Source organism: Acartia tonsa, chromosome 10 (genome assembly GCF_053477335.1).
Source record: "Acartia tonsa isolate MP-2025a chromosome 10, ASM5347733v1, whole genome shotgun sequence".
In the NCBI taxonomy this organism is placed as follows: Eukaryota; Metazoa; Arthropoda; class Copepoda; order Calanoida; family Acartiidae; genus Acartia; species Acartia tonsa.
In genome coordinates, this window is record NC_137269.1 from 6,130,561 (window position 1) to 6,156,051 (window position 25,491).

At 37.5% G+C, this 25,491-nt stretch overlaps 2 long non-coding RNA genes across 2 annotated transcripts in view; both read left to right on the forward strand.

Moving 5' to 3' along the window:
- The window catches only part of LOC145330274 (uncharacterized), a 29,706-nt gene extending 22,223 nt beyond the window's left edge, over positions 1-7,483 (forward strand). Inside the window, exon 2 of the long non-coding RNA XR_013883344.1 lies at positions 7,218-7,483. This is a non-coding gene — a long non-coding RNA (uncharacterized LOC145330274). The remainder of the gene's footprint in view (positions 1-7,217) is intronic.
- On the forward strand, positions 5,366-6,691 carry LOC145330276 (uncharacterized). The gene is made up of 2 exons (XR_013883346.1): positions 5,366-5,633; positions 5,735-6,691. It is a non-coding gene; the product is annotated as an uncharacterized LOC145330276 (long non-coding RNA).
- Positions 7,484-25,491: the final 18,008 nt, after the last annotated feature.

A 25,491-nucleotide genomic window follows, 5' to 3' on the forward strand; every position in this document is an offset into this window, starting at 1 on the left:
GACCACCCGTTCTCGAGATACGGACACCTGAAGGTTAGGAAGCTGGACGCTAGATTAGCTTTTGGTTCGAATCCTTATTATAAGCAAAGCGGTATCTCTACCCGCTTGGAAGGTAAGCCAGGCAGCAAGGCAAGGTGACTCGTTGTCGTTCTCGTTTTGGGTTGACGTTGACCCAAAACGAGAACGACAACGAGTCACCTTGCCTTGCTGCCTGGCTACCTTGCTTGGGAGAGAGGGCAGGTGAAGCGGCATGGTAACCCGCAAGGTAGACCTGGTTCGATGTCTTAGTATAGGCAAAGCGCTATCTCCACCCGCTTGGAAGGTAAGCCAGCTTACGTCAACGTCAACCGCTTACGTCAACGTCAACCCAAAACGAGAACGACAACGAGTCACCTTGCCTTGCTGCCTGGCTACCTTGCTTGGGAGAGAGGGCAGGTGAAGCGGCATGGTAACCCGCAAGGTAGACCTGGTTCGATGTCTTAGTATAGGCAAAGCGCTATCTCCACCCGCTTGGAAGGTAAGCCAGCTTACGTCAACGTCAACCGCTTACGTCAACGTCAACCCAAAACGAGAACGACAACGAGTCACCTTGCCTTGCCTTGCCCCCTTGCCGGTCTGAGATCCCCTAATTTTTGCAGTCAAATGCATGGAAATCCAAAATTGGCAAAGTTTGGGTCCCCATAACCCCCCTTAAAAGTCAAAATCTTGTCCAAAACCTTTAATAAAAGTTGTTAGGCTTGCCAAGATGTTTAATTTGAGTACTTAAAGTCTTATGTAGCTCAATCCTAGCCAAAGTTACAGCTATCCAAAGTGACCTTGGTTTCCGAGATTTTCATTTTGGAGGGCACCCTTGTCTTAGCCAAAATTTTGATCAAATTTTACATTTTTGCAGTCAAATGCATGGAAATCCAAAATCAGGCAACTTGCGGTCGTCATAACCCCCCTTAAAAGTCAAAATCTTGTCCAAAACCTTTAATAAAAGTTGTTAGGCTTGCCAAGATGTTTAATTTGAGTACTTAAAGTCTTATGTAGCTCAATCCTAGCCAAAGTTACAGCTATCCAAAGTGACCTAGGTTTGCGATATTTTCATTTTCTCATTTTTCAACTTTGGACTTAGAATAATTTGCATAAATTTTTGCAGTTTTGCAGTCAAATGCATGGAAATCCAAAATTTGCAAAGTTTGGGTCCCCATAACCCCCCTTAAAAGTCAAAATCTTGTCCAAAGTCTTTAATAAAAGTTGTTAGGCTTGCCAAGATGTTTAATTTGAGTACTTAAAGTCCTCTGTAGCTCAATCCTAGCCAAAGTTACAGCTATCCAAAGTGACCTTGGTTGCCGAGATTTTCACTTTCCACTTCAAAAAAAAAATTTTTTAATAAGGTAAAATTAAAATTTTTTTTTTCAACTAGTGTTCCCATAAGCGGAATTTTAAAAGTATATAGGGGAGGAAGGTTGGTTATAATCTTACTTTCGTGCAAGTGGCATGCGCCAGAGAATTTTTACGCCAAAGAATTCTTGTACGAAGGTTTAGGGAGAGCATGGTATGTCGTTCTCCCTACCTCCCCGACCCGACCACTAGCGGGTAGCGCTGCCCGCTATCATAGAAACCGCTTGACGGATTTGAACGAAAATCTAGATACGGTTTCTTGGACCCTTACTGAAGGTAGACACCGAAGGTTAGGGTCACTATAACGCATATACGGTCGGGTTAACGCACAGCGGGCGAGCTTACGTCGATGAAGACAGTACTACTGACTGAGACAGGCGCCCTTAAGGTAGAGTAGGGTAGACTAGGCATCAATCTTGGATGTCTGCCCTTACCTTACTCTATACCAAGCGCTAACGCACAACGAGGTGCCTATCTTGGGAACCCGTATAGATAGAGCTTTGACCTATAGTTGGGAAATGGTTCGAATCCTTTACCGAAGGCGCTCTATCTTGGGAACCCTTATAGATAGCGCTTCAAGAACGCAACACGGGTCACTCTATCGATGAAGACAGTACTCCTGACTGAGATTGAGTGTCCTTATAGTAGGATTAGGCGGCAAGTCTTCTGCTTAAGGCGCCCTTAGTGTCCCTCTAAGGAAACCTTGTGTCGGGAGCCTAAGATTGGGTAACGGTCTTAGTATAGAGGAGGTTGAAGGAGCGCTCAATACTTGGGTGACTGACCTGTTAGAGTCACACCCAAGCTACTTGCGGGGGTCATAACAATCCCGCAAGTAGACTACTGGTAGCCGAAAGGTCTGGAATGGATCTTGGTAGGTGGTTGGTTATAGTGTTCCAATATCCAAGGGCAGGTTCTCGCCAGTAAGGGTAACCTTCCTTAAGGTAACCCGAGAATGTCGCTTGGGTGCACATCGCTTGGAGTCGGGTAGGCAGCGCGAGAATGACGGGCTGCCCAATACCCTAAGACGGAACATCTTGGTTCACTCTTAACCATCCAACCAGTAGTAGAGTATTGGTAGTGACATTGGACAGTTGCTTGAATACACCTGGGTATTCAAGGTACCAATACTTGAGCAAGGCGGCAAGTCTCCTGACAAGGTGCCTTCTAAGGACGTTACCACTTAGAGGGCAGCTTTAGGGAGCCTAAGCTTAGCGCTTAGCGCAAGTCTCCTGCTTTAGGCATCCTTCTTCAAGGATACCTTGTGTCAGGAGCACAGTGTAGAGTTGACGGCGGCATGGATCATAGCCCTAATACTTGGGTGACTGACCTTATAGAGTCACACCCAAGCTGCTTGCGGGGGTAATCAATCCCGCAAGTAGACTACTGGTAGCCGAAAGGTCTGGAATGGATCTTGGTAGGTGGTTGGTTATAGTGTTCCAATATCCAAGGGCAGGTTCTCGCCAGTAAGGGTAACCTTCCTTAAGGTAACCCGAGAATGTCGCTTGGGTGCACATCGCTTGGAGTCGGGTAGGAAGACTACCCTAAGACGGAACACCTTGGTTCACTCTTAACCATCCAACCAGTAGTAGGAGTGTCAAGCGACAGTAGACAGTTGCTTGAATGCCTTAAGGGTCACTTCGGGCAGCAGTTAAGGAGATATCTGTAGGCTGCCTTCTAACTTTAGCGTTTGCGGGTTAGTGCACTAACCGAAGTAGGTGGTCCCACTCTACTGGTTCAACAGACTGGTATCTTGGGCACCCTAAACCAAGGTCTAAGGCAACTCCCTTAAGGGACAGTGGAGTCACGGTGGTTGGCTTGGCTGTCAAAGCGCATCTGCCCTTAAGGAAAGCTACAACGTATAGGGCCGCCTAAGACCTTGGTAGAAGGTGCCCTGGTGAGGCTTGGTTGAGAACCACTAGAGTGGAGGAGCGAAGGAAGCCTGAAGGATGGTAACAAGGTAGACACTTAGTAGAAGGCAAGCTAAGGTCACCAAGGTTGCCTACAGATTGGTATTACAAGTCAGGTTCGCATAGCGAGTGTACCAAAGAAGGTTGATAAGGCCTGGCTTAAGGGTTGAGAAAGGCACTGTAACCGTAAGGATGAGGCACGGTGTAACACCCTTAGATAGAGTGCACCTGGGTAGCACTCTGAAGGATACTCTCTCAACAGGCCCGCAAGTGTAGTAGGGCGATGCTTGCTTGGGGTGAGAGATGAGATAAGCGGTCTAAGTTTCCGTGCCTACAGCCCTCAACCCTTATACTTAAGGTGGCAAGTGCGGAGAGTCCTTCACTAAGTAGAACGGGTAGTAGGCCGAGAACGCCAGCGGTCCGCCGTAGTGACTGAAACCTTAGTAACTTAGTCGGGAAGTAGACTCGTGGAAGAAGGTGCAGCGCCTCCGTCGGGAGATTAAGCTGTATACTTAAGGCGTCACCTTAAGTAAGTGTAGTGTGCGGGTTGCTTGACACTTGACTCCCTCTAAGTAGGTGGACCCCTTCGGTGAGTCAAAATACCTGACTTGGGTTGGCGCTTATAGTATAGGGTGACAGTGCGCCAAGGGTTGAGGGCTATAGTAGACAACCAGACATCAGCCTGCCGAAGTCACTGCGTGGGCTGAAGGTCGAGTCGACTGTAGTCTAACATATCCTTGGTTCAAGGTAGGAATTGTTCCGCTTGCTTGCTTGCGGCATAGCTCCCTTAGTACTGCACTCTTGCTTGAGTGTCTGACCTGGGTATGGGTTGAGGCCGCTATGCTGGACGAGGGTGATTGGGAGAACCTAGATTGGACGGTTTAGCTGCCCTTAGAGCAAGGAACCAGAGGGGGAGTTCTATACGAGCAGAACCGCACCAAGCATGGTAACACAAGACACGTCGCCTCCCTCTGGAGATTAAGACGTGGTGGTGGGGGGCATTCATGTTTCCTCTTGTCCTTTACTTAAACCGGGGTTCGACATAAGTACCATACCAAGTGTCAAGAGTTAACCTGGGTAGGCGCCTCCTTTGGTATACTAGTGCGGTCGGTTATAGTACTAAGGTCAGGTGTTCTGCCTGACTGGAAGACTATGACCTTGCTTTGACTTTAGCAATTTTAGTCTACTGGACTTTAAACATCTACAAGTTTCAGGGTCAAGCTTCCCGAGACGTTAACCTTCCTTAAGGAGCGTACGGGTGACATGAGTTGCCTCATCTACGTCGTGCACTTAAGCTACCCTGAGTAGGAGTGCGGGTCGTATTAGATCTCTTCATCTCCACCTCAACAGTACTGGTTGGGGGCGGTAGTTAACGTGGCGAAGTATTCACAAGGCTGCCCCCTTAGTCCAGTCTTTAAACTCGGAGTAAGAGTCTATCAGTAGTGTAAGTGATCTTGGTCCTTAACTTGGTTCCTCCTTCATATTACTTGTTGGATAAAGGGACATCGAACTGGGAACATGGACTCGGTAGAATGCTATTCTTGGGAAAGGTCGCCTACTGGACTGGTGATGCGCCCTCCGTCGACTAGGGTAGCAACCATAAGGGAAGCGGGCGGGCACTGCGGGTGCCCTGGTAAAGAACCAAGATAGAGTGCTCCGACTCCCCTGGATAGGACTTTGCCTGTTTGGTAACCGACATGGTGTGACATCGATTGAAAACTCTTGACTATGCTTCGAGAGGACGCTTAGTGACTACAAGGATCATCGATACAGTAGTATAGATGTTCTAGAGTAGAGTACTACTAAGCTATCCGCGTAGAATCAGTCATTATGCGAATTCAAGATTCACTCCAGGGTAGGCTTAAGGATTACTACTACTGGATGGGGCCCAATGGGCGCCGCTGGGCGCCCAAAAACTCTGCAGATACCGGTGAACGGGGGGGGAGACGTTTTCAAAAAAAATTATTAGGCGTTTTATACTATTATATAATATTATATTAATAATATACTAATAATATAGGGTATTTTTTTTCAAAAATTTTATTTTTTAATAAGGTAAAAATTTTCAGAAATTTTCAACTAGTGCTCCCATAAGCGGATTTTCAAAAGTATATAGGGGATAACATATTTTTTCGTAAGAGGGACCCGCGCGCGCGAGGCAAAGGACACCATGGACACCATCCATGCCCTTGTCAAGCGCTAGCGGCTTACGGGAGCTTGATGTTAGATGAACCGGCACCCTACCTTATGAGGTAAAGGTAGGGGAAGAGAAGAGATAGACGCCCGCTATCTCTAGGCACCCTTGTTAAGGGAGAAGCCTGGTTAAGTAAGACGGTGAAGGTGACACCAGTCAAAGGAAGGAGACTGTGGTGAGGTGGACACCACAGTCAAAGGAAGGCACCTTTAGTAAGGGAGAAGCCTGGTTAAGTAAGACGGTGAAGGTGACACCAGTCAAAGGAAGGAGACTGTGGTGAGGCGAACACCAAGTCAAAGAAAGTCGGGAGAGATAGATGCTGGCTATCTCTAGGCACCCTTGTTAAGGGAGAAGCCTGGTTAAGTAAGACGGTGAAGGTGACACCAGTCAAAGGAAGGAGACTGTGGTGAGGTGGACACCACAGTCAAAGGAAGGCACCTTTAGTAAGGGAAGCCTGGTTGAGTGAGAAGGTAGACTAAGATAGAGCGCCCGCTATCTTAAGTCAAGCTGGTGAAGGTGACACCAGTCAAAGGAAGGAGACTGTGGTGAGGTGGACACCACAGTCAAAGGAAGGCACCTTTAGTAAGGGAAGCCTGGTTGAGTGAGAAGGTAGACTAAGATAGAGCGCCCGCTATCTTAAGTCAAGCTGGTGAAGGTGACACCAGTCAAAGGAAGGAGACTGTGGTGAGGTGGACACCACAGTCAAAGGAAGGCACCTTTAGTAAGGGAAGCCTGGTTGAGTGAGAAGGTAGACTAAGATAGAGCGCCCGCTATCTTAAGTCAAGCTGGTGAAGGTGACACCAGTCAAAGGAAGGAGACTGTGGTGAGGTGGACACCACAGTCAAAGGAGGGCACCCTAAGTAAGGGAAGCCTGGTTGAGTGAGAAGGTAGACTAAGATAGAGCGCCCGCTATCTTAAGTCAAGCTGGTGAAGGTGACACCAGTCAAAGGAAGGAGACTGTGGTGAGGTGGACACCACAGTCAAAGGAGGGCACCCTTAGTAAGGGAAGCCTGGTTGAGTGAGAAGGTAGACTAAGATAGAGCGCCCGCTATCTTAAGTCAAGCTGGTGAAGGTGACACCAGTCAAAGGAAGGAGACTGTGGTGAGGTAGACACCAAGTCAAAGGAAGTGTGTTATAGACCTGGGTAGAAGGAAGGGCACCTTCAACCGTGGTGAAGTAGACACCAAGCCTAAGGTTAGAAGGGCGGGAGAACCATAACCAAGGAGACTTTAGACTGTCCCACTCAAGAGGTTCCCGTTTAGAGCTTAAGGGCAACGCTACTGACTTCAAGAGACCAAGTTTGAAGGCTACAGTAGGCAACCAGACATCAGCCTGCCGAAGTTACCGTGTGGGCTGAAGGTCGAGTCGACTGTAGTCTAACTGTGGGTGAGAGGTTAAGAGCGGGCTGGCTTGCGGGTGAGAGTGGACAGTCAAAGAGTGTCTTAGGAGGGTAACCTTGACTACGTCCAAGGTATCCTTTGAAGGAGGATAGAGAGGTGCCAGCTATTGTTAACCCAAGCTAGGGCACCTCAAAGCAAAGCCAAGCGCTTGCAAGCTGGCAAAGCAAGCGCTGTGTTAAAGGAAGGAAACGAAGGAAAGGAAGTTTAAGACTTAAGACTGACTTCAAGAGACCAAGTTTGAAGGCTACAGTAGGCAACCAGACATCAGCCTGCCGAAGTTACCGTGTGGGCTGAAGGTCGAGTCGACTGTAGTCTAACTGTGGGTGAGAGGTTGGTTGAGAGACTTAACCAAGGGGTCTATAGGAAGGTAGACACCTAAAGACTTAAGACTGGCTTCAAGAGACCCAAGTTTAGAGCTAAAGGGCAAGCTAGGTTAAGGGTGTTGCTGGCTTGCTTGTGGGTGAGAGGTTCCAGTCAGAGTCTTAACCAAGGGGTCTATAGGAAGGTAGACACCTAATCTGGTTGATTCTGCCAGTAATATATGCTAACGTCAAAGCCTAAGCCATGCATGTGCCAAAGTGAGAGAGACTACGAAAGGCTCATTAAAACATATCAACTTGATCGAACAGAAGGAGCAGCGGAAGGATAACTTTGGTAATTCTCAAGCTAATACATAAGACAAGGCAATAGGAGTTGTGGAAGGTAAGCGCTTGAGAAACCAAACACGGAAGTGTGACCGATAATTCTTATTGTTAATTTGGGCATTTTAAAAATGGCCTATCTGATCTAAATATTGCATGATATGATTTCTAAAATCGCCACCATAAAATCCGTATGTACATTTAAAACAAGATGATTTTTTTAAAATTTTTAACATTGATTTTTTTTACATAATGATATTTAGTATAATGATTCCTAGGACAACAAGGTATCCTATTAGTTGGTAGCTTAAGATTTTGATTTAATAATGAACTGATTGAGTTCTCCTTTTTATGGAAGCTTTTATTAGGTCACTTCATGGTTTAAGGCCCTTTAACTTTTATATTAAAGTTTGGTTTTAGGCTATTTTCCTAGTTTCCCCAATCCTTTGAATACAGACCTCCTTGATTATGGGAGTTCAGCCGGTAGTCCTATTTTATAAAGTATTAAGCTTTTTTTTGCCTGTAGCGAAGGATCTCAATAAGCGCTCAACAGATATTGGTCTCCTTTACAGTTAAGGTTTTTTTAAACTATTTTAGGGGAGAGTAAAAAGATATCCCACTTAAAAACTAGTTTTTTCTCTTACTTTTTAAAAATTAAACTGAGGGGTGGGTGTCCACTTCCTCCCCCCCCCCTATTTCTCAAGTGCCCCTAGAGCCCTCTGGGTGAGTAACCACTAGAATAATATATAGATTTTTTAATTTCATACTAAAGTAACAGGATGTCTGTGTGTTTGTCTCTGTGTTTTTACCGAAGGATCTCGCTTACCGCTGAACCGATCGGGTTCTCCTTAACAGGGTAGCTTCTCATAGGTCCCGAGAAGGTTTATTTGGGGGGAGGGTACCACCACCCTCTCAGGAGAAATCGCCACTAAAAAAATTACCCCTCCCGAAAAAGAGACTTGAACGAAACATAAACAAATTATTTCTGTAATTAGATATTTTAAATAAAAAAACATTCAAAGTGCCACTAGAGGCCTCTAGGGTCGCAGCTGCTAGTATATAATAAACTAGCGGCCCCCTCCCCAAAAATAGTTTTAAAAAACCTTCCCAGGACCTATGAGAAGCTACCCTGTAAAAGAGAATCATATCGGTTCAGCGGTTAGCGAGATCCTTCGGTGCAAACATACAAACAGATATCCTGTAAAAGAATTAATTCTGCTTAATAAGTTCTTACACAAGTGTTAATGTTCGTTTGTCCTTCATTTTAATGATGGTTATTAATAAAACTTTTAGGGGCATAAAAAAAACAGCTTATTCTTAACTAAAATCAAATTTTAAGGGCATATTTTTCTCATACAGTTCTGTAATATAATATTTTCTTCAAAACTTCTGATTCTAAGACGACGTTTTTGTTATATTCTTTAATAGACAAAATAGCAATGGATATATATAATATATGTGGATAATATGACAGGGGAAAATTGTCGTTAATTAAGCTTGCTAACATGAAACTCATTTATTAGTAATTTATTTCATATAGTAGGGTGGAGGGGGGGGGGGGATTGGGTAAAGGGGGTGAAAAGAGAATCACTATTTTAGCCTGCAATAAGTTTTACTTTATAAGAGTACGTGAAAATCTGATGTAAAAGATCCAAGTAATAATAAATCCATTACAGAATAGCACAAACATAAGCCAGGGATAGGACAACGGAAGACGAAATTAATACAGGCCGAAATAAAACCGAAATTTGTCTGCAAGAACAACAAGCCACACTGAGATATAATAAACAATCGTAAAAATGAAAGAGTAAAGTTAGTTTTGGTCAATTTGAGGTGCTAAGTCATTATTATTACAACATATTTTTAATGAACAGTGCTTTGAACTAATAGATTGTACACTTCATCAAACATTCCTATAACTTAATCTATGTAGTCTGATCGTAAAACAAATTGTTTAGGGATTGAAAAAGGGTTTTAGAGATTTTGTTTGAAAGTTTTGTAAGATGTTGAAGTATCTTTTTATAGTCTTAATGGTTAGCTCTTTCTTCAACGTTAATGATAACAAATATATTTCAGACAATTTTCAACTAATACTAAAATAAAAATTATAATATTTGAATCTTATAATGATTATATTTTAATATCCGCGAAAAGCTGTCAGAAATAAGATGCAATAAACAATTATTATCTGAAATAAAGTTTTCAACTAATTATTGACTAGTTTTGATCATTATGTTTCCTCAAATTAGAGTTTTCACACTAGAATCTATTTTTCAATATGGCTTCGAAACCAAGTAATCTTATTTCAGACAATTTTCAACGAATACAAAAATAAAAATTATAATATTTTAATCTTATAATAATTACATTTTAATATCCACGGAAAGCTGTCTTTAACACGATGCAATTAATAACAATTATTTTAAATAAAGTTTTCAACAAATTAGTGACTAGTTTTGATCATTATGTTTTCTCACAACACTAAATACTTGAGAAGGGAAGGCGTCAATGAGTACGAAGTATAGTAGAGTATATTTAGAGCTAATTTATCTAAATAACTTCCATTTTTTTAACATATCACATTAGAAAATAAATGTAAATTAAATAAATTGTCTCTATTAGACAAAATTGTATAAAATTACGTAGAATTTAATGAAATATAAAGCTTTTTACATATATAGTCCTTTAAATTTATACAAGGCTTAAAAAACCTTAACAATTGCAGACTGTGATAATGGTGCGACTGGCTCGCAGCTGAAAATATTTTTTTTGTGGTTTTGAGTCCAATAGCTGCCGAGGATTTTCCAATGCGGCATACTATGAATGGCGGCTGTAAATGGTTTACAATCACTGCAACCGCCATAGAGTTGTATGTTGTTTAAAGTAGAGGTTGACACTATAAAGCAATTGTCTATTGACAAAATTGTAGAAATCTGGTAAAATATAACTAGGTATACTCTAATGCTAACTCAACTGGCCATTGAAGCCTTTCCTAAGTCAAAATAGAGAACAAATGTATTATATACACACATTAGACTTAAATAGACTAGAGTAGTCTTAATAAGACTAGGAAATTATTCAATATTTATAGAGAATAAATAATTTTAGCATGTCCTACGTTGTAAATAAAAAAAATATTTACACAGCTGCAATAAAAGATAGGAGTCACTTCCCCGTACTTACATGGAAGTAGTGAATATTGGACTAAGGACTGTAAATTACATTGGTACCCAATATTTTAAAGCCAAATTCTCTCCTACATTGCATGGCTTAAAAACTTTGGGGACTTTGGGTTGTAACTAGAAATGTTTAAACTTTTTTTACCAACGATTTTAAGCTGTATAACAAGGCGTAATTTTGCAAATCATTACTTTAGACCTTTTTACATAAAGTTATATTTGTAATTGTTCAAAATTCAATATTTGATATTGGGAATTGTCCTCTTCGTGGCAACGCCTCTTAAGGGGCGTTTCGTCGTATTTTCTCATTAGCTTTTGATAGATTAGGTTATTTTGGGTTAAGTAATACCCTAGTATTGTAATATAAGTCTACAACTATTTAACTCTAATGCTTTACTGACAATAATCTTGAGTCCTAAGGCTACTCAGTTAAGTATCAACATTAAAGTGAGAGAGATAGTAGTAGTACTACCAGTGATCAGAATAGTTATTTATCGCATTGTATTATAGACAGCTTTCCGCGAATATAAAAATAAAAAATTATAACTATAACCAGTTTTGTTAGACCCGAAGTGCCATTGTACCGGGCTAACAAATCATGTAATAATATTATGATAGTTATTTTATTATTCGTGGAAAATTGTCTGTAATAGGATGCTATACATGATATTTTACTAGGGCTAAGAATTGGTTCTAATCCTACGGATATTAATCGGCTTCGAAGCCATTCTGGAAATATAATTTTGTTTTTCTAGTTTTGGTCAATAATATAGATAACATTAATTAACACATTGTGATGTAAGAAGATAAGTTATAAAACTATGAAAAATAATACAGTTAGGGAGTTGAATCCATTTTTATAGAAGCAGAAATATAATCTATGATTACGGTTTTGATCTTCTAAAAAACGTAATCTACTATTCCATTTTCCCCTCTGTTGGTGATGATATCATCAACGCCGATATGATTTTTGTAATCTACCAGTCCAATTTTGCCTCTCTTGGTGATGATATCATCAATGCTGATACGATTTTTGAAATGTACCATTCCACTTTCAAGTGAGGCGAAACTGGAATGGTGGTTTACACTTTTAACATCGACATAATTGAAATCATACATACTATTTCTAAATTATGTTATTCGTAGGAATGTATAAAATACTATTTATAATTAAAAAATTTTATGTAAAATAAAAATAATAACTAGAATATAACATTACTATTATGTCGATTTAAATAAGGAAATCAATGTTTATGAATACGCTGATGTGTAAACATAAATGTACCATTCCAGTTTTGTCTCTATTAAAAGTGGAATGGCACATTTCAAAAATCGTATCAGCGTTGATGATATCATCACCAAGAGAGGGGAAAGTGGAATGGTGGATTACGTTTTTTAGAGGGTCAAAACCGTAATCATTTATATTTCTGCTTCTATAAAAATGGATTCAACTCCCTAACTGTAATAAGGACGAAATAGGAAAACGCTAGATTTTTAAATAATCCAACTTAATATTTGTTATTTTGTGGTAGCGGCCGCGGTTTGTCAGCCGCTTCCCAAGTTCGGGTATTACGGCAGTGTGAACAGACGTGGACAAGTATAATTATAGAGAAGCTGGGCTTCTCTATGTATCACCAAATAACAAACAGAATTTAATTGGGTGTTACTTTATTCAGAGTCTAAAGGTTACTGATTTATAATACAACAAAATAGTCAATGCACAGATTGGAATAATTAATACTAAATCAGAGGTTAAATATATATATACATACAATAAACACAATAGGCAACATTTATCCCCCATCCCTGGAAAGGGGTGGGGGAACAAGCAAATCAGATTAACCATAATAGGGTTGTCAAAACTATAAATACTTTTAATGCATGGGGGAGGGTTCAAGTGTACCCACCCCCCTACTCAGGGGAGGTCCCTCGGACCTCCCACAAGTCGGGAGCAGGGTTGCCATAAAACCATGGCCTAGGGTTGCCGAATACCACAGTTTTATGAATTAATCATAACAAAGCTTATAATTAAAAACAAATATAGACAGATGAATAGAGTTATTTTAGAAGACTATCTTATTTAGCAGCCAAGAAAACTTCAACACAGCGCCCACTTTCCATACAATGTTATAATTACATATGAAATTAGTTATAGAGTACATTTTGCTGACACAATACAATCTGTCCCGATTTTGTATTACTTTTGCGGAACATTTTTCCAGTTACGTCATATTTTTCTTTCCCGAAAAAGGGAAGGGGGGAAGAAAATCTCTTCAAAAGAGATGGGGAAAACCCCCTTTTCTCCCATCTCTTTTTTCTTCCCCCCTTCCCATTTTTTTCTTTCTCCCTTCCCTTTTCGGAAAAGAAAAATATGACGTAACTGGAAAAATGTTCCGCAAAAGTAATACAAAATCAGGACAGATTGTATTGTGTCCATTTTGCTTATTAAGTTTAAAACATAAAAATCAACAAAATAAGTATATATGCTCATTGGCCAGGAATTTTTTCTTCGATTTAGCTATTTACCTATTTTATCAACCGAGTGACTTCTATTTTTTCACATGCAACGGACGGTCATGAACTGTGACAAAATTTAAAAAATGCTGAAAAGACAAATAATGACTTATGATTAATATAATATTGAAGTACTATGTCTTAACATTTACTTAATAGTTCCTTATTTGACCATTAAGATAGAATAATGAGGCATAAGTAAATAAGCTTACAAATACTATTACAATATTTCATACAAGAGGCTACGCCCCTTGCACCATTTCCCAAAATAGTTATAAACCTTCCCAAGACCTGTGGCCGAGAAGCTACAATGTAAAGGAAAACCATACCGGTTCAGCAGTTAGTGAGATCCTGTTCACTAGAAACCGCTAGAATTGATGACCTTTTTATCTGCCCCCCCCCCCCTCCCCAATTTTTTTTTAGATTTATTTTGTTTGTTTGCCATACCTTATTCCTGCGTGAAAGCTAGGGGCGTAGTCTATAGGGAAATTATTAATAGTTATCAGGGAGTATTTATTTCCATTGCCCCCACCTCCCTTCTCCCTTCTCCCCGTCTGCTACATTCCAAACTAACACAACGAGTGTTTATTTCCCTTGCCCCCACTTCCCTTATCCCTTCTCCCCGTCTGCAATATTCAAAACATACATAACGAGTAGAGGCATTTCATGCGCAAGTACCAAAACTCAGTCAGAAACTGATAAATTCTTGCACATTGCCTTTAAGCCATTGCCCAAAGTCTGAGACTCCTAAAAATTGAATATTCAATCCATTGTCCCCTCCCTTACTCCCTGAATAGTTATACCGTTAAATTTAACTTTCAGTATGAAAATGTCTTCACAGTCGAGCAAGCCAATGTTTGAAAATGTCTACACAAGCGAAACAATTATGAAAATTAAAGAAGAATTTTCTCATCTAGGAAATAAAACTTATTTAGGTAAAATTTAGTTGTTTAGCTTTTCTACATTTAGGTTCGCTCCGGTCCGTCCATCCGTCCGTGCTGTTTAATTAAGGCATTTTAGAATTGTAATAGTCAGGTTAAAAAGCGTAGCAACTGTATAACCAATACCAGAAAGTCCGTAGATTTTAAACATGATTATATTAAATATTTGGCTTTTTAATTATAAAATCAACACTTGAATTTTAGATATGGATTCAAGGCAACATTAGCATAATTTTAAAAGCAAGGCATTACTATAATCAAGTCTTATAATATAAATCTGTTGTTCATGGTATAAAAGTTATTTTTCAAGAGGAATTTAGTGAATGTTCTTTACTCTATATCTCACTTTGTCTGTATGTACAGATCTCAATACTGCTACAAAGAGGATTTGATTTTTGTAAGAAAGTATAATTTTCTCGGCTTCTATATGAAATCTTATTCTGAAATTTCTTAAGAAAATTCCATACATTAATTGATATTTACAGTTCTATATAACTTACTTTGTCAATTGGTTTGTTTTATTTTCTAATTTGCTGAATGTGTATATATACTAGCGGCTCCGCCCCTAGAGGCCTCTAGGGGCACTCGAGGAGGTAGGAGTTGAATCCCAAAACACATTTTTAAAATTAATATTTTAAAAATATACTTTTTTTGGGGGGGGGGGGGGGAGGTTATAATTTTTTTGTAGCGGTAATTTTTCTTAAGATGTTGGTGGTACCCTCCCCCAAATAGTTATAAACCTTCCCGGGACCTTTGAGAAGCTACCCTGTTAAGAAGAACCCGATCGGTTCAGCGGCTGGCTAGATCCTTTGCTACAAACAAACAGACAGACAGACAAACAAACAGACAGACAGACAGACAGACAGACATCGTTCTACTTTGTATTATAGATGTGTCCTTCACTACTTATAGATGTTGTCATCCTTGTTTTAATTTAGATCATACTGGAACAACTTTGTATTCAAATACTCAATTGAAACAAGTTTTTGATAACCTTTCACAAAAATTGAGGTAAACTTTTTTTATATTCATTATTTTGAATTTTGTAGCTGCACATTTAGCACACGTAGCGCTTCTGCTCTTTGACGGTTAGGTGCAAGGTTTGAATCTCAGCACAACACCTTGTCTTAACTGGACCGTTAAAAAGATTTCTGCTGCTGCTATGGCAGGCGTACAACATGCATAGTTAGAGAAGGGGAATACCTTGGCCTAAATAAGACGCAACCCATTCCATGCTCAGTAAGATCTTCTAGACAATGGTCGTGCAATCAATGGGTTAGTTGTTTGAAGGACGTATGACCATATAATCATGCATATTATTAAGTAAGATTTGGTTCAAAGATACACCAAAAAGATATCTCTATCTGAGTTTTGCCTGTAATGGAGTAAGAAGAAAAGCTTCATATACCTTTTTTTCTCTTGAAGATTACCTTTTTCGTAGCTGGACAAAGTGTCTCAAAATCAGTCTTGTGACGTCATAAAAATGAGGGATTATCCATCTCTTTTTAGGGGTTTTCTTTCCCACTTCTATTCTCATCTCATTTTTATGACGTCACATGGCTGATTTTCGATACACTTTGTCCAGCTACACTTTTATATTTAAATATCATAAAAATTAAGAATTTTTTCGGTCATTTATTCATATATTTTCTTAAAATCATTATAAAATAATGCAAAAATAAAAAGTAGTTCAAAAGATCAAAAATTTACTTTTTAAAATTCTTCTATGATTTCTCTCTCCTCCTCGTGCTGTCCCTTGGTCCTCCTCTTGGTCATGACATGCTGCCTTCTCTTCTGTCTGACAGAGGCCGTGCGCTTGGTATCCATATGTTTCCTCGTGTTCTTCCTCTTATTTCCATGCTCTATGTTTTTATGCTTTGTCTGGTGACGTACACGCGTACGGGTACTGATCCTTTTTCCAGATTTACCAGCCTTTTTCATGGAACTTTTGGACTTTTTTGGCGTTTTTGTAACTACTTTTTTCACCATCTTTATAAATAAATGTATCTTGTAATTCCAAATATATATTAACCAAAATAAATTTGACTCAATATTTGGAAGATTTTCTTTTTTTTAAATGGTAGATTTTTTATTTTTAAAAAATATTTATTAATAGATGAGCACGCTTTTCTATTGGATGTAAGTTTAAACCCATATGAGCTTTTAACTACAATGTAAGAATGTATATTTATCCCATCGTATTATAGACAGTTTTTTCGGGTTTCAAAATGAAAATTAAAATCAATTTTGTTAGCCCTTATGGCTCAAAGGCAAGGGCTAACAATATTACATTACCTATCTAAAAGCTAATATAGGAAGCAGCGTTCATGGTTTCATTCTTGGTTTTATAGTATAAATCAATTAATTTGATTTAGTTTGAACCCACATTCTGATTCTGGAAATAAGCTGGAGGATGCCAGGCTACAGGTTTTGCAGTTCCTTGGAGCAGATCAGGACAAATACCTTGCTGTTTTTAATTCAGGTATTCAAGATAGATAAAATAAAACAAGGATGACAACATCCATAAAAGCGAAGCTCTGAAACGGAATGACAGACGAACATTTACTCTTTAAGTGTGTCATAACTGAATAACAAAATATAAATATATAAGTTTTGACAAAATTATACGTAAATTCTTTGCAAAACTTTTGAAATACAGACATACTGACATTTTTAGGACTTTATTATAGAGATGCTTCGCTTATAATATTGTATCTTATTGTTAGAGGAACCATTACTCCAAAACCAAGATCAATCGGTTGATCTTATCACATAAAAAACTGGTGTTAAAAAAGTTAAAAATCAACATGATTAAAATAGACGTTCGGACATTCTGGTAACGATTAAAGAGTTGCGACGCTTTCTAAATCGTACCTAACTACTACAGGAATCATTATGCAAATTTTAAAATCGATATGACAATTCTAACATGCCTAAATTAACGAAAAAAGCTATCCGTTACGAACGAACTGACAGACCTACCCTAATTATAGAAAAGCCTCGCTTTAAAAAAGTTGGCAAATATCTAGGCACAACAAAAGAAACAGAAAGGGTGAAAGACATTTGTAGATAGATATACAGACAGATAAGCAGCTTGACTGAAAGACAGAAAGACAGATCGGCAGACATGCAGACAGTCTGAAATATAGAGACACATGCGTAGACAGACAGACATATAGACAGATTAAAAGACAGACGTAAAGATAGGTAGGTAGAATAACGTAAATATCTATATAGAATGAGAATTAGATCATAAAAATACAAAATTTTAAGGATCTACCAATGGATTAAAAACTGTTGGAGAATATTTTCCCTGGACGAATGGATCTTTATTCTGTGTTCATGCAGAATCACATACAAGTTCTGTAGGTAGGTTACCAACTTTGTTCTGTGTCCATGCAGAATCACATACAAGTTCTGTAGGTAGGTTAATCCTTGTTCTGTATTCATGCAGAATCATATACAAGTTCTGTTGGTAGGTTAATCCTTGTTCTGTGTCCATGCAGAATCACATACAAGTTATGTAGGTAGGTTAATCCTTGTTCTGTGTCCATGCAGAATCACATACAAGTTCTGTAGGTAGGTTAATCCTTGTTCTGTGTTCATGCAGAATCATATACAAGTTCTGTAGGTAGGTTAACAACTTTGTTCTGTGTCCATGCAGAATCACATACAAGTTCTCTAGGTAGGTTAACAACTTTGTTCTGTGTCCATGCAGAATCACATACAAGTTCTCTAGGTAGGTTAATCCTTGTTCTGTGTACATGCAGAATCATATACAAGTTCTGTAGGTAGGTTACCAACTTTATTCTGTGTTCATGCAGAATCACATACAAGTTCTGTAGGTAGGTTAACAACTTTGTTCTGTGTACATGCAGAATCACATACAAATTCTGTTGGTAGGTTACCAACTTTGTTCTGTGTTCATGCAGAATCACAAGTTCTGTAGGTAGGTTAACAACTTTGTTCTGTGTCCATGCAGAATCACATACAAGTTCTGTAGGTAGGTTAATCCTTGTTCTGTGTCCATGCAGAATCACATACAAGTTCTGTAGGTAGGTTAATCCTTGTTCTGTGTTCATGCAGAATCATATACAAGTTCTGTAGGTAGGTTAATCCTTGTTCTGTGTCCATGCAGAATCACATACAAGTTCTGTAGGTTGATTAGTCCTTGTTCTGTGTCCATGCAGAATCACATACAAGTTCTGTAGGTAGGTTAATCCTTGTTCTGTGTCCATGCAGAATCATATACAAGTTCTGTAGGTAGGTTACCAACTTTGTTCTGTGTCCATGCAGAATCACATACAAGTTCTCTAGGTAGGTTAATCCTTGTTCTGTAAACCATACAGAATCACATACAAGTTCTGTAGGTAGGTTACCAACTTTGTTCTGTGTCCATGCAGAATCACATACAAGTTCTCTAGGTAGGGTAATCCTTGTTCTGTAAACCATACAGAATCACATACAAGTTCTTTAGGTAGGTTACCAACTTGTTCTGTGTCCATGCAGAATCACATACAAGTTCTGTAGGTAGATTACCAACTTTGTTCTGTGTCCATGCAGAATCCCATACAAGCTCTGTAGGTAGGTTACCAACTTTGTTCTGTGTCCATGCCTTCGGCCATTCGTTTTTAACAAAACTGTTTTATCAAATCTTATTTTTTTCATTTTAATATCTGCGGAAAGCTGTCTATGATATCATGTGATAATTGACTATTCCAAATGCAATTTTTAGGAATCCGTGAATATGCTAGAAAAAATGGAGCCACTGTTCAAGTTTGGAGAAATGAAAAAGATTTAGAGGATTTGCTTCAAGTTTTGGAGAAAAATAGGTTGTACTCTTTAAAATGCATCAAATAAAATTTTTTCGTAGTAATCAAAACCATTATTTTTAAAAATCTAAAAATAATTTTATAAGTTAGAAAAAAATTCATTAAAATGTTTCTCTCCGCTGGATAAAATAACGATATACCCCCTCCCCCCCTTATGACTTTACCCAATTCTCTCCCCTGAGCATTGCTAAATGTATTGAACAATATTTGAGGACTATATTAGCAACCTAAATTGACGAAAAAAATCCCCTGTCCCCAATCACAATTTATTATCCATTAATATAAATTAATATGATAATCTGTTTAAAAGCCATGCCTATCTACCAGTCACATGCATGGGTTTGGTTAATAGTCAGTATATAATTGTTCCAATTATGACTTTGTTTTAAACTAGCGGCTACGCCCCTAGAGGCCTCGATCAAGGGGCACTTGAGGAGGGGGGAATCGAATTGGATAACCTTCTTAATTTAAATTTTAAAAGAAAAAGTTTTTTCTAGGGGCGATATCTCTTGGGAGGGTGGTAGTACACTCCCCCAAAATAGTTATAAACCTTCACGGGACCTATAAGAAGGTACCCTGTTAAGGAGAACCCGATCGGTTCAGCGGTTAGCGATATCCTTCGTTACAAACAAACAGACAGACAGAGAGACATCGTTCTACTTTGTATTATAGATAATTTTGTACTTAAAGGGAGTGTGAACGTAAAAATTTCTCATCTGATTATCAAATCTTAACATTTACTAAGCACATTTCACTACACTGATCAACCAAAAATGTCCTATTCACAAAAATATCCAGAAATAATGCCTTGATTTTATGGTATTTTGAGAGGGAAAAAGGAAAAAACAGGGAAAATCTGAACGTTTTTGTTTCTTATAATGTTTGTAGGGATATATAACTTGTCATATATAGTTGAAACAATTTACTTACTGTTAAGGATTTATTTTATGCTATAAAATTGCCAATTCGTTTTTTTATAACGTAGTAATTAGGTAATAAAGACATATTTTAAATTTGTATTATTGACAAAAAAAATACCTCACTGTCTACAAAGGGTTGAATCTCATAGGTTATATAAAATAATAATATCCTTTTTTATTGTGTTGAACAATAAATAACCCACTTTGGAGAATTAGTTTACACTTTTATCAGACTGTTTATAAAGAAATATTGCGTCTTTATTATTTACAAATTTGTAATTAAAGGTGGGCGAGAGATGGGCCATTTAAAGTCAATTGGATACTAATAAAAAACCTGTTTCTGGCTTTGTTATTGTATTTGGTTTTCAATAAAAAAATATTGCTTATTTCATCAATTTCTAAGTAACTATACATTGGATTAAAGCAAGGATTATGTTAAAAGTCAGCTTAACTGTTAGGAAAAATCTAGAACTATGTGAAAAAGTTTAATTTTAGCTATAATGGGAGAAAAAAGCAATTTAATGCACATTTTATATAATACGGAAAATTTCTTCCTTTCCCCGTACCTTATAAAAATCGTCGGAAAAAGCCGTTTTTTAAGCAAACAAAAGCGCGTTTTGCTCTATCTGTGAGATATTATGAATGAGATAATGTTAAGATTTGATATTAAGATGAGAAAAATTTACGTTCACAGTCCCTTTAACATTTTTTAGCTTTTCTTGGATAAAATCATATTTTTAATTATTCTTTTTATTGCATATTTAGAAAAGATGGAATGAGTAGCAAAAATTTGTTCACCTTTCCAGGTGAGTTTCTGCATCTAATTTTTACCAGGGCTCGGCAGCCGCGCGCCAGCTGCGACTTAGCCTCAAATTTATACCCTTTTGGATACATTGAATTTTCTTTTTTTTTTTAATTGAAGGAACCTAGCAAAAGTGTCTAAAAAAATTAGCCAATGAGAGGCCACTATAAATTTTACCATTGGTCAATTAAAGTGTAAGACACTTTTACTAGGTTCAATTGAAGGATTACCATATTTGGGTCAGAATTGCGCTTCTAGCTGATTTTTAAAATTAAAAAAAAAAAATTTCTGAGGCTTAAAGGCGGTTGACGCGGTGCTGCCGAGCCCTGAGGTGGATTCTTTAAAAAAAAACTAGGGTCGCTTAGTGAGGCAAAATTATTTTTGTAAAAAATCCTTCAAATCACATAAAAATCTACAAAAATTAAACAAATTCCTTAATAACCCTTTTATGATTTTTTATGCGATTTTGGAGGATTTTTCACAAAAATAATTTTGCCTCACCAAGCGACCCTATTTTTTTTTAAATGCACCTCTGGCTTTTACATTTAATTTATGCTAATTTTGTTGTCAAATGCGTGTTCTATACTGATTAGCTTATCTAACTACATATCTAAAAATTCACCCTGTTTTAAATAAGCTGTTATAAGAATAATAAGGAACAAACAAACTATTTAGATTTGTAAAATTAGATAATTTAAGTTAAAATATAACTTAACTAAAACTCCTAATATTTTTTAATGATTTTTTTTCTTATTTGTAAAGAATTTTTGGATAAGCTATGCTTAACTTTCGTTTTATAAAGTGCAAAATCAAATATTAAGTCTATACATAATTGTTTATATGGTTACATTTATTCATTGGTTAATGGTTATACCTTATTTTTACAAGAATCATTATATATAAAGATTTCAACATGTTTTTTTCAGCCATGTCCAACTACAATGGCCAGAAGTTTGATTTGACTTGGATTAACAAAATACAGGAAACTTTTATTTTGACTTGGCGGCGCCCCTTGCTTTCAGGGGATTGCTGATCTTGACCTTGACTGTTTTGTTATAATTGGAAGGGTGACAACACTAGAGTTAGGCCGGATATTCGATATGGCCGGATATCCGGCCATTCAAAATTTCCGGCCGTATACCGGATATTGAAACTATCCGGATACCGGATATAAGTCTGATTTTAATGCCGGATATCCAGCTTTGGCCAGATAGCCGGCCGGATACCGGATATTCGGCATCAGAAATCAACCGGATATCCGGTATCTGGACAACGCCCATAAGTAGCAAATCCAAAAACTTGAATGTAAGATGTAAATAAGGACAAAGCGATTCTAAGAGCAGATGTTAATTGGTCATAAAGTAAGAACAAATTTATTGGAAATAAATCACGAAACCTTTATTATATATATATTTTTATATTTTTGTAGCAAGAATGACCAGTATCTAAAAATTAAGACAATGGCAAAAAATTGATGTACATTCCCAATGATGATACACAGATTATCCCCTAGGTAGATTAAAATTAGAGGTTGAAACGTTTGAAAACTTAACTTAATAAAACAGCCAATCAAAAGTTGTTGAGCAAACGAATAAGAAAACATTCTTATAAAACTTTGCTGACTAATGTATTTAACAGATCATTGTCCCCCTCCCCCCACTCTGTCTCTCTCTCTGTCTCTCTCTCTCTCTCTCTCCCTCTCTCTCTCTCTCTCTCTCTCTCTCTCTCTCTCTCTCTCTCTCTCTCTCTCTCTCTCTCTCTCTCTCTCTCTCTCTCTCTCTGTCTCTCTCTCTCTCTCTCTCTCTCTCTCTCTCACTCTCTCTCTCTCTCTCTCTCTCCCTCTCTCTCTCTCTCTCTTTCTCTCTCTCTCCCTCTCTCTCTCTCTTTCTCTGATGAATGACAGACCAACTGACCAAGTAAATTATATAATGGATGTTAATTATTAATTATGTAACTTAATACAAAAAAAAATCCTTCTAGCTTGAATAGCAGCCAAAGAAATCACACTTTTCCTACCACTAACGAATGGACTGACATACAGAGTGGATTATAGAGTAGCTTCGCTACAAAAAAAAAGGCATTATGTGTTATTACAAATTTTGAAGTTTAATAAAATGTTTAATCAGGCCAACCCAAACAATTTTCTGCTCCTAGACTCTGCATCTTATCTATCTACTTCAAAATTAGGTAAAAGAACGTGTCCTAACTTTTGTGATTTTTTAAAAATAGCTAGTCAGTGCTTTTAGTAAGTAGTAGATGTAAAATGATCCATAAGATTTAGATATGCAATTTTTTGTAGACCTATTGTTTTTTAAATGATTTTTAAAATTAAGTTGGTTTTAATGTACTAATACGCAACAAAAAAAAGAAGAAAATTGCCATTATGAACAAAAATAGTAAGATCTTTAATTCAACACCTTACTTTTTAAATTCTGTTGAGTAATTATTGAGAAAAATCTATTTTGTTGAACCCCGGTGAATCAAAACTTTGAACTTTGGGAGCTCGTCACGCATGGGTTAAAGAAAAATCACAAAAGTTAGGACACGTTCTTTAGGATATATTTAAGATTCCTATCTAATGATCTAAATAAAATTAAACTTTATTTACACATTAACTATAGGAAGTAAAACGACATTGGGGACATTGGTCTGTTTATTAAACCAGTCCCCAAAGTTTTATAATAAAATATCTTATGTGTTGGCTCAACAACTCAGAGACTTTTATTTAATTTTGATTGACTGGTTCATTAAGTTGAGCGTCCAAACTTTTCAACCACTAATTGTAATCTACAGGAGGGGTAATTTTTGTGTATCATCACTAGGGATAGGGATGTACAAAAATTTGTCGACTATTGTTTTATTCCTTATCGCTATCATGGCTAAAGGATTGCCTAAAACAGACTTTCAATTTCAAATATATATGGTACAGGATGATTAATGATGTACCGATTATTCACTTATTGTTATATTTTATTTTAGATTTTGATCAATATTCTCCCCATTTTCTTGTGCTATCTTTCTACAAGATTTTTGGTTACCCAACAGGTTAACTTATATTTTTATCAAGGCTTCGAAACCGATTTATATCCGTTAGATTAGATCCGGTTCTAAGCCGTGCTAAAATCATGTAATAATTATTCTTGAATTATAAAAAGGTATTTAGGTATATCCAGGGGTGGGCGGGGACTTTAGAATGTAAATTTTACTGGTCCCCAAAGTTTTATAAATATTTTATGTTATGTATCTCCCATATAGATTCACCTATCACTTTATTAGAGTACATGAATTTCTGGTGCAACATCCAAGAAATTATATATCGATTAGTAAAATAAAGGAAAGAGAAAGAAAAGTCACTAAACCTTTCTTAAATCCTATAGGAAATGGCAAAAAACAAAATATTTCTATCGTATTTTTGTTTGTTTTTAAACAGCATCGATATTCAAAGATAAAATGGGGCGGGGTTTATTATTTTATACTTTTTTAAAGGAGGGTATGGAAAAGGGTGGGGGGTGGGCCTTTATGGAGGTGTTTGCCCTCTTATTTTTTCAGGCGGGGTTGATATACTCCCGTTAAGTTTGTCAGATGTGTGGATACATCCCCATTCTGCAAGCCTCTGCTTAAACCATTGGGTTAGTTTAGGCTCTCTTGGACAAGAGGACGTCCAATGGGGGGGAGGGGGAAAGAGTGAATTTGTAATTTTACCCCCCCTCCCCAACAAAAAAAATTTAAATCTTTGACGTCCTTGTTTATATGATATAAAGATTACCCCCCCCCCCCCACCCACAAAAAAAATTGAATTTTGAACCCCCCCCCCCCCTCATAATAAAAACTTTAACGACCTTGCTCTTGAAAAGTCGGATTATATCAATTCATTCTTTCCATATATCTTTTCTTTCAGAAAAATAAGACAGACATAAAATTCTTTTATTTTCATTTGAAAAACAAAAAGGCCCTTGTACTAAGATATAATTTTCTTGCTAAATTTTGTCGCTTTCCTATGGTTTAGATATATATATGTTTCCATTTAAAATAAACTGTTTTCCTATTGACATTTGTTAAATTCTCAAGAATATGAGGGAAAATAATAAATATTTAGTGTCTAGATATTTACACAAATTTTGGTCTTACTACATACTAGGGATGTGGGGATGCAATAATAGTTATTTCTCGCATCGTATTATAAACAGCTTTCCGCGGATATAGAATGTACAACTATATGATTAAAACCAGTTTTTTAGGCCCGAGGTGCCGAAAGCACCGGCTAAAGAAACTGGTCTTAATCTTATGATTGTACATTTTTATATTTGTAGAAAGCTGGATAAATTCGGTGCTAGAAATAGTTTTTTCGTGTGGATGAGAACCGGTTCCTATCCACCGGATTCGAATGAATACGAGAAATATTTTTAAACATGACATAGGCAGAGATGGAGGGGACACTGGGCTGTTTATTTCACTAGTCCTCAAAGTTTTATAATCACGTTTCTTATTCGTTATCTTGATAACTTTGGGGATTTTTATTGAATTTTAATTGGTTGGTTCATTTAGTTGAGAGTCCAAACGTTTCAACCACAAATTTTACTATAAAGAAGGGGTAATTTTGTGAATCATATTTGGGGAAATTTTAACAATTTATCGGCCATTGACACGTCTCTTTAGATCTCTGCCAAATATACCTGAAGCAAACCAATAAATGAAATTGAATAATAATGAACTTATTTTAACTTATCGCACTTGCCAGCTTACAAGTAAAAAACAATAAAAATTGTTCAAATATT